Below are 10,069 nucleotides of genomic sequence, written 5' to 3'. Positions count from 1 at the left end.
AATCCAGCTTCTGCTGGGATTGAACTCTGGTCGTGGGGAGAGTTTCAGTTGCAATGCTGCTGCCTACCACTCTGTGCCACATGAGGCTTATCTTTGCTAAGATCTTATCTTTGCTAGGAGATACTATAATGCATAATGCTTACAACCCTTTATTAATATATTCATATATAGTGTTAGTAATTGTCATTGCCTGAAGGGACGCGGTGGCGCTGCGGGTTAAACTGCTGAGCTGCCGATCGGAAGGTCGGCGGTTCGAAACCGCGCGGCGGGGTGAGCTCCCGTTGCTCGTCCCAGCTCCTGCTCACCTAGCAGTTCGAAAACATGCCAATGTGAGTAGATCAATAGGTACCGCTTCGGCGGGAAGGTAACGGCGTTCCGTGAGTCATGCTGGCCACATGACCCGGAAAGTGTCCTATGGACAACGCCGGCTCCAAGGCTTAGAAACGGAGATGAGCACCGCCCCCTAGAGTCGGACACGACTGGACTTTACGTCAAGGGAAACCTTTACCTTTACCTTTACCTAATTGTCATTGCCTAAAAAAGGGGGTTCTTAACAGGGTACTTTATATTGCAGGAGTATGGTAGAAATATGTAACTGCATACATTACAGTACTGGGATTAAAAAAATATTTGAAATAGATCCACAATATGAGGGTGACACTGATCAAAGTCACATTGCAGATAGGAAAATGTTCTGAGCAACATTCCTTCCCACTAGTGGATGGTGATGAGGCTCAACCAGCCCAGAATTGCAATAACAATATTTGAGAAGGGGAGAAATAAACTGTTTCATTACTTGGCAAACCAAAGGCTATGACCCTATTGTATTTGGAAAACTGCATGAGACTGAAGCAAAGAAACATGTGTAAGATTTGGTTTCAACAATAGAAGAGAGTTTTGTCTCACCTGACAAATCCCTGAATGTAACAGGGTGGGACTGGAAAAGGATGCCTGCCTGTATGCCCTTCCCATTTGACAAATGCCATAATATTTATGTTGTTAAGAATTTGGAGGCCATGTCTTATTTACCTGAGGAATTGATGCATGTAAAAGATGGTGAGAAACCACTGAGAGTCAACAAAACTTTTCAGAGGCACTGAGTGACATACCAGTAAACCAAGCACATGTTCTAAAACTGGAACTTGGGACTGGGACAGGGGTGTTCCCTCCCCTACAGGTTATGCTGAAATGTTAATGTAATTGTACACCTCTAAGGTTCAGCTTAGCCAGCTTGGTGTAGTGGTTAAGGAGTCAGGCTAGAAACTGGGAGACCGTGAGTTCTAGTCCCACCTTGGGCATGAAGCCAGCTGGGTGACCTTGGGCCAGTCACTTTCTCTCAGCCCTAGGAAGGAGGCAGTGGCAAACTACTTCCGAAAATCCTTGCCGAGAAAACTGCAGGGATTTGTCCAGGCAGTCTCCGAGAATCGGACACGATTGAACAGATTAAAAAAAAAAAAGGTTCAGCTATTTCTAAGCCTGGCTGGAAACGAGGTTTGATTGTTTTTATTTTTACTACAAGAGGTATATTTTATTACAAAACAAGAGGTCACAACAGATAGTCATATACCAAGGAGTTAGAGTAGCTGTGTTTGTAATTTGTTCAGACTGTGGCTGAATAAATTCGGTACTCTTGAAAAGGGTGGTGAATCCCTTGCACCAATCTTTCCAATGAAATACCCTCCAGATGTGTTGAGATGTAACACCTTATGAACATTCTGCAAATTTGGGAATTGCCCCAGAACAATTGGACTGCATCAGGTTTGGGAAACCTGCCTTATACCAATTGCTGCCAATAAAATGGTGGCTTTCATAATTATTGTGGGTGTGACGCATTCCAAAAAAATTAGGGACAGAAATGTACAACTCTCAGACCCTTCCCTCTATTGTCAAAAGTGCTAAATCAGATGTGATAAATGCTGTTGTTTAAATGTGGTTTCAAAAATTAGGAGAATACAAGAATGGAAGAGTAGCCTGTTGGTACTTGCAAACATGAGATGGAGACATATATGACTAAAGTCTTATTCCAGTATCTGAAGGCTGTCAGGTCTGGATGGGAAGAAACATTCTGCAGCTGAACCGTAGGCAGAACTGCTCTCTGTCCATTGAGATTCTCAGTTGACTCCAGTGATGTCTTTCCAGGTGGTGGCACTGCCTCTGGGGTAGCAGGTCCATAACGTGAGAGTCCTGGTCACATGGCTGCTGGTGTACTAGCTGAAACCCTACCTGGAGCAAAAAGCCCTTGCAACAATGACTCTTGGTCTTATGACCAAGACTGAACTACAGCAACACACTCTACATGGGTCTGCCTTTAAAGGCCACTCTGAAAATACAGGTGGTATGTTTTTGTTTGTTAACTAGAGCTAGGTGCTACAAACATACTACATCTATATTTTGGCCCCTGTGCTGACTGCCGTTAGGTTCCTGGGTGCAACTGAAAGGGCTGGCTTTAATCTATAAAGCCTTATATGCCTTGGCACTGAGGTGCCTTCAGACCATCTCCTTAAACCAGAATCAACTTGTCTGATATGCACTACATGGGGAAAATTGTTGGTAGATCCTCACTGATACGAAATTAGGGGGCTGAGGCTCAGAGGAGGTCCCTTCCTGTTGTGGCTTGTTTAATGGAAGAGTCTTCCAGAGGTGGTTTGGCATGCCCCAACCCTTGATATCTTGGTTTTCCAGAAATGAGTCAAAATGGAGCTCTACTGGAGGACTTTTTAACTTATTAGGAAAGCATCATAGAAACTATTATATTTCTTCAATTTTAAATTAATGATACCATGCTAGGAAGAAAAAATATATATCCTTAACCATCATACTGTAGAATATTTTTCAAAAAGGACACTGAAAATTGTTAGAATTACAGTCATGTACAAATCTAATAAATAACACCTCCTCCTGTTCCCTTGCAAAAAGTATGTCAAGGCATGCTGCCTCTCAACACAGAGATAGTACTGAATCTTCAAGACTGATATCCTTTCATTTGTCCTCTTCTAAAGCCATCTAAAAGGGACGCGGTGGCGCTGCGGGTTAAACCGCTGAGCTGTCGATCGAAAGGTCGGCGGTTCGAAACCGCGGGGCGGGGTGAGCTCCCATTGCTCGTCCCAGCTCCTGCACACCAAGCAGTTCGAAAACATGCAAATGTGAGTAGATTAATTGGTACCGCTTCGGCGGGAAGGTAACGGCGTTCCGTGAGTCATGCTGGCCACATGACCCGGAAGTGTCCTATGGACAACGCCGGCTCCAAGGCTTTGCAACGGAGATGAGCACCGCCCCCTAGAGTCGGACACGACTGGACTTTACGTCAAGGGAAACCTTTACCTTTACCTTAAAGCCATCTAAAGTAATGGCCATCCCTGCTGTCTTGAAATAATGAATTCCACAGGTTAATTTTGTGCTGGATGAAGTACTTTTGCCTTTTCTGAATCTCCTTCCAGTCAGCTTCATTGGATGATCCTTGATTCTAGTGTTTTAACAAAGGAAGAAAAACCTCTCAGTGCTGTGAATGATCGTATGCTTCTTCATCACGTGCCTTCCCTGCCAGGCACCATTTTTCCAGGCTAAAGAGTCCCAAATGTTCTCGCCTTTCTGTATAGGGAAGGTGTCTGAGCCTCCTGATTATTTATAACTACAACAGCAAGGAAAGTAATACCGAAGATAGCAGAAGATCCAATTGGGATTTACACATACAAGGTGCTTTTTAACATACCACTGACCATTCCTCCTTTCTTTTCAAAGCCACTCATGATTTCACCTGCCTGTATTCTGGCAGGATATATTCTGTAATTCTCCATAAAGGTACAAATGGATATTAGTCATACAGCTCAACAGCTTTTAACTATCACCTTGTAGTTTTAAAATAAAAACAGACTTTTAACTCTTGAAACATAATGAGGTCTCAGAAGACAGATATTGACCAAAAGCAAGGTTCGGAATGCAAAGTTTCTACTGCCATGACTGTGTGTTTCATTTTTTGATTAAACAGTATATGGGAAATTATAGAGAAGATGTGCTTATTCTGCACATGCTATAGAATTCACTCTGTACAGTCCTATCTTTTGCTCAGAAGCTTCATTATTCTTGTTACCTTATGACTCTCCAGCCAGTTTAAGTGCTCGAGGCTGAAAAAAAAACGTTGCTTCTTACGGTAGTAAAGATGCAGCAGTAAATAGAAAAATCAACAAATTCTGTTTTTCTCTCTCATTCTCTTTGTTATATTGATACTGAGTTTCCTGTAATATACTGCTGCCCATCACAGTGACCACAATCATCCATTCTAAGATTAAGCTGAACTATTTATGGCGAGTGCTTTGAGATTTCTGGGAATGAATGATGATGTTCTATGCATCAAAATGGTACCTAAGTTCTCAAAGTGCCTGCAGAAGGTTTCACATGTGCAGGAAATCTTTTGAAATATCTATTGCTCTTCTTTCAGTACTGGGCAACAGTGATGAAAGTGTGGTTGCGTTTTACTGTCCTGCAACCAGGAGGAAGTGTTTGTAACTGTTTGTTTATTAATTAATTGCTCGACATGTGACCATTTCTTTAAAACCATTTCTCCCCCCCCCATACTCCACCTTTCTTCCCATAAAGCTCTCCAGATGGAGACCAGTCAAAAATAAAATAAAAACCAGTTAAAAGTGTTAACCTTATTCAGAGAAGGAAGATCTTATCTCTTTTCCTCAAGTCAGAAATGCCAGGATAAAGACAACGTCGAGGGTTTTTCTAAGAAATTTGAGAAATTGGGGAGGGGAGCTGCGAATCTTCGTTGAATTCCCCCCCCCCTTTTTTTCAGTATCTCTTATGTCGGTGCCTTTTTCTCTCCATTCTCGTTTTCAGTATATTGAAGTCAACGGCCCAGGAAGGGGTATTTGCGAGGAAACCCGAAATAGGGTCTTAACTCTTGGAGTTATACTTTAATTGATTAGTTGAAATGGATAGCACCGATCCCTCGGTCTCTTCCAAGCACCGAGCCATGCTTTCTCTGGGATGCATCACACAGGCACTTCTCTCCCCTCCCCTCCTCCGGCTCTATTGTCGTTAAAAAAAAAAAGGGGGGGGGCTCCCCAAAGGCTTCTTGAGGGGCGGACGCCTTCCAGCCCCGTCTGCTCCGCGACGGCGCGCGATAAATCCACTCCGACCCGCGACATCAGTACGCTTCCAGGGTCCTGCCCACGTCGCTCAGGGAGTTTTGAAACGCCCGGCCATCCACGAAGCTCCGCCTTCGCGGCGATGTGGCTCCAGTTCTCTCGCAGTCGGTGCCCGAGGCTTCCCTTCCGTCTCCTCCTCCTCGAGGAGCTCGGACGGACAGGCTAGGGAACCGCTGGCCCAGAAGCGGAGGGGCGCCTTGGCTGCTCGGGAGCTCCTCGAAGAGTGCACGGCCAAGCAGCTCCTTCCAGCCCGGAGCGGAGTCCCGGCAGCGGAAGAAGCGGCGCGCGGCGCGACACCAGCCCAAGAGGAGAACCGGAGGGAGGGGGGCTTTTCCGCCGCTTCACCACCCGGCGAGGAAGTGCCGCCTCTTCGTGCGCGCCTGCCTCCCAAGAACGACCGCGGGTAGGTCTGGACGTTCACTCTCGGGGAGTGGGATAGCCTGGAAGATGGGTCAGTAATAAAACAAGGTACCGCTAAGCATGTGCAGAGTGCTGGGTTCTTTCCCCCCTCCCCCCTCTCCCCTCTCCCCCCTCCCCCCCGAAAGGCAGTGTCTTGCGAGGCGAAGGGGCAGATTTGCTTCTTTTCTTCCGTTCTTTGCTCAGAGGGTGTGAAGTTTGCCAAGGCTAAAAACAAAGTCGCTGGCCAATTTCCAGTACCGGGCAAGAGGTCGGCAAGCGGCGAGCTTCTTCCTGGGAACTGGATCCAAGAGGAGAGAGACGTCTCTGCAGGAGGCGTCTGGACAAGGAAAAGGGCGCTTCTTGCAATTCCAATTTTGAGCCGAGAGGACTCCTTTCCTTCCAGGCAACGGAGGTTCGCCAGAATGAGCGGAACCTAAAGAACTGGGAGGGGAAGAGTTGAATTAAAGATGAAGGTCTTCGTCTGTACGCATAGAAGACTCCCCATTCTTACTTAATTCGTGGGAGGGGGCGGTTCGCCGCTGGTTGATGAAGCAACTTGGTTGTAAGCAGAGACGAATTAATTGATCGCAGAGCTCCACCCCAGCGTTCTCTGCGAGTAACATTTTTGATTCAGCAGAAGCGGAAAAACGACTTGATGTCCTGTTTAATTAGCTTCTAAGGCGGGTTACCAGCCCTCACGTCCAGTAAGGATGCCAAAAGTTGGTCTCCAGCTGGCTCTAAAGAGAAGTTATGGTCTGCAATATGACTCCTCTTGCATTTCCTCCTTTGTTAGAGAATTCAAAGACTACAGTAGTTGATTGTAGAATGATTGACTCTCTGGGCACCTATAAAATCTTCTCTCCAAGCTATTATTATCTAGAATTCATGCCTGGCTTCCTGGTGGGGTTCAACCCTGGCAGATCTTTACTTTGCTGATTTATGCTTGCCTTCAACCATTTGCCAATTCTTGCAAGCATTTGTATCTGGCACAAAATTCTGGTAGAAAGTTTGCCATTGCTGAATCTCTCTGCCTGGAGAAATGTCAGTTTCTGCCCACAATATACAGACATAATCAAGGCACTTAATCTCATGGACAGCTTTCAACAGAGAGTGTGCCATCATTTTTTATTTTATTTTATTTTAAAGATTTGTATGGCTGCCCGTCTTAAAAGCCAACTCTGGGTGGCTCACAACAACAATTTTCAATAAGTCTAGACAATGGGAGAAGACAGATGAACATCGTTCCTCTCTCATTTGTTGGTCCTGTTGCCTCTTTTGCACCATAGCATTTGTATCTGTATTTGTGTTAGTGGTAATTAGGCTAACCTATGTAAATTATGGTTTGTTTAACCATGATTTATTGAATAATCTATAACTATGCTGGTTGACATGACATGCTAAGGCATAAACCACAATTTGCAAATCACTGGCTGGGTTTATCTGATATGTCAAGCTGATAAAATACACTTTGCCTTGCAGTGATATATGACCCAACCAGTGAGCAGCAACACCATCTGCACCTTTTAGCAGCGGAAGCCTAAGAAAATTGGCATTTCCTCATTCTTACACTTCCTTCCTCTTGGGCTCGGGCATCTTAGATATTGAAATGAAATCAAGCTTATCTTCTATCTACTGCTTTTTAGCTGTTGTGAATGTCCCCAGGAGGAGAGAAACCCACTGCTAACAACAGAATATGCCTGATACAGCCTTCCAGAAGCTAGGTGGATTTAAAGTTCTCATCACCCCCATCCAGTATGGTCATTCCTGCTTCCTCCTAAATTGGGGTGACTCCAGCTCCCACTTAACAGTCTGGGCAGGTGGCCCACTTTTTAATACTGCAGCTACAGGGTGAAGTCAAAAGGCAAGGCTATAAGGCTCTGCATCTACTAATTAGTATTAGACTTTCCCAGAAGTCTTAACTCTCTAATAGAAAAACAAGTTCAATAAAGGTGCCTCTCTGCTGAGTGCTTGGTATTGCCAGTTGGATGCAAGGGGTAATGCTCAGCTCCCTTGAACTCACTTGAAACAACTCTTGGCCAAGTTGATAGCGTTAGGACCAAGTGAATGATAGTGTGAATTCCTTTCTTGTGTGTTAGCCTTGGGGGGCCTTCTACAGCAAAAAGATGGTTATGGGAAGCATATCCTTCTGTCTTAAAATCATGGATAAGACAACAGATCTCTAAAACTGCCTTTTTCAACCTGCTGCCTTCTTGTTATATTGGGATTACAACTTCTGTGCTGGCTTGACATTTTGGATACTGTAGTACCATGCTGGCTGGGGAATTCTGGAAATTGAAGTCCACACATCTTCAAGTTACTAAGGTTGAAAAATACTGCTCTAGACTGTAACTTTTCTTGAATTTTTGTATCCCAGGGTTTCAGTATTCTGGTTAATCCATCTGTGCTGCAGTTTATTTCTAAAATTAACTCTTCCCCAAGTAAAACTAGAAGTGTTGGCTACACCCTGATCTCTATCCTTTCTTGTTCCCACACTGAAAGAGAGGGAGGGAGGAAAACACCAGGTGTGTCATCATCACCAGATAAATGAAGATGAAATTCAGTGAAGTCTAATTATCAGTGATCTATTGATGAGGAAGTATAATTACTTGGGGGAAAAATGGGGGAAAAGTTCAGGAATTTGAATTTCTCCCCTGAAATTCTCCTGCATAGAATTTGGGACACATACAGCCATTTTCTCCTCCAATAGTTATCCATACTTCATTCTGTGAATATGAGGCTTCCAGATAAAGGGTTCTAAGGTTGGTTCATTTGGTACCATGGAGTCAGTCTCAGCTCCTGGTGACTACATGGAATACTACAGGCAATCAGTGAAAAGACTGCAGCATTGGTACAATGTGCTTCTATGCCAATCAGCAGGTGGGCTGATCACTGCATCTGCTGGGTGATCTTCAAAGCAGTCCCATGGAGACTGTATTTCAGAAGTCTAAGTGAGAGATGACAAGGGCATGACTGACTGTAGCAAGATCCCTTGCTTCAGGTGGAGTCATAACTGACCCACCAGCCAAAACTGAACATAGATCTTACTGGCCACAGCTTCTGCCTGCTGCTCTAGCAGGAGCCATGAGTCCAGAAGAACCTCCAGATTATGGAGATTATGGACCTGCTTTTTTCAGGGCTAGTGCCATCCGGTCAAGAGACACCACTGGAGCAGACAAAACCCAGTGGACAAACAGTAACTCTATCTTACTAGGATTCAATTTAAGCCTGTTCTCTTCCATCCAGATCCTCACAGCCTCCAGGCACCCAGACAGGACTTCAGTGGCATCACCAGTCTGGCCTGGGATAGTGATATAAAGCTGGGTATCATCATGGAGAAAATCTATGTGGTCACTAGGAGTCAAAAATGACTTGTTGGCACATAATCAATCAATCAATCAATCAATCATCAGCATATTGATTATACCAAAGCCCAAACCTTCAGAGACCTCTCCCAGTGGCTTCATGTAAATGTTAACTTGGATGGGAGAGAACCAACCCTTAGGGCACCCCACAAGGGAACAGCTATTGGGCCCATCTTCACCTCCCCAACTGGAACCATCCACTGACAAAGGAGTGAAACCTATGCAACACAGTGCCCCAATCCCCACCTCCTACAGGCAGTCTTGAATAATACCATGATTAATGGTATCAAATGCAGCTGAGAGGTTTGAAAGGAGCAGGATGGATACACTTGCCCAGTTCCCAACAAAAGTAATCTACTAGGGCAACCAATGCCACCTCTGTTCCATTTCCAGACCTGGTGAGAGGCAATTTCATCAGGGGGGCAGCAAACCAGGACCTCAATGGATTTACTTGCCAGATTTTCAGGAAACTCTCTAAGACCCTTCTGGAAGCCATCCCAATATATGAGGCATCTGGATCAAACCATTCAAGTAGGTCTGTCTCTACAGAAGACTTGGGTGGTAGCCAATCACATCTGGACCAAAAAGTGATCTGGCTATGGCAAACGGTTGGTGATAATGCCTCCCCCACCCATCCAGGTCACATAGCAACTGCTCAGAGGCAAAGGCAAGGTCCAAAGTGTGTCCACCTCAGGCCTGAAATCACCTGCGACGTGCCCATGGTTGCCATAGTGACCATAAAATCCTGGGCCTGATTCAACCTGGTATCCATGACATGGGGGCTGAAGTTCCTTTATAACACCAAAAGGTGGGTCTCCACCACCAGTCCAGCAACCCTAGCAAAGCATAGCTGAAATTTTTGTACTCCATGATCAGCTCATATTGTGGGTATGTGAATTTTTGCTTGCCAATCATCATCTTAAGGAAGCAGTCAGCCTTTACTTAGTCTAGGACTGATTACGTGGTTCTTCTTGCAATTCACGGTACCTAATGGTCTTCAGATCCAAAATTTGAAGGCATCTTCTTTCTCACGTTTTATAAGCATCCAGCTTTTACAGTGATACATTACTGCTGGAAAGACCATTGCTTTAACTAGTGCAATCTTTGTTGTCACAGAAATAGCCTTCTCTTCCAGGTTTTGTTTGGCAATATTACCTT

The 10,069-nt window shown here is 44.9% G+C and overlaps 1 protein-coding gene across 1 annotated transcript in view; it reads left to right on the top strand.

The window, feature by feature from the left end:
- The first annotated feature begins 5,400 nt into the window (after positions 1-5,400).
- The window catches only part of MICAL1 (microtubule associated monooxygenase, calponin and LIM domain containing 1), a 54,240-nt gene continuing 49,571 nt past the window's right edge, over positions 5,401-10,069 (top strand). Inside the window, exon 1 of the mRNA XM_063297685.1 lies at positions 5,401-5,553. The gene's annotated coding sequence lies outside the window, so the exon portion shown is untranslated. The remainder of the gene's footprint in view (positions 5,554-10,069) is intronic.

This window comes from Candoia aspera, chromosome 3, assembly GCF_035149785.1.
Source record: "Candoia aspera isolate rCanAsp1 chromosome 3, rCanAsp1.hap2, whole genome shotgun sequence".
Classification (NCBI taxonomy): Eukaryota; Metazoa; Chordata; class Lepidosauria; order Squamata; family Boidae; genus Candoia; species Candoia aspera.
This window is presented reverse-complemented; position numbering and strand designations above follow the sequence as displayed.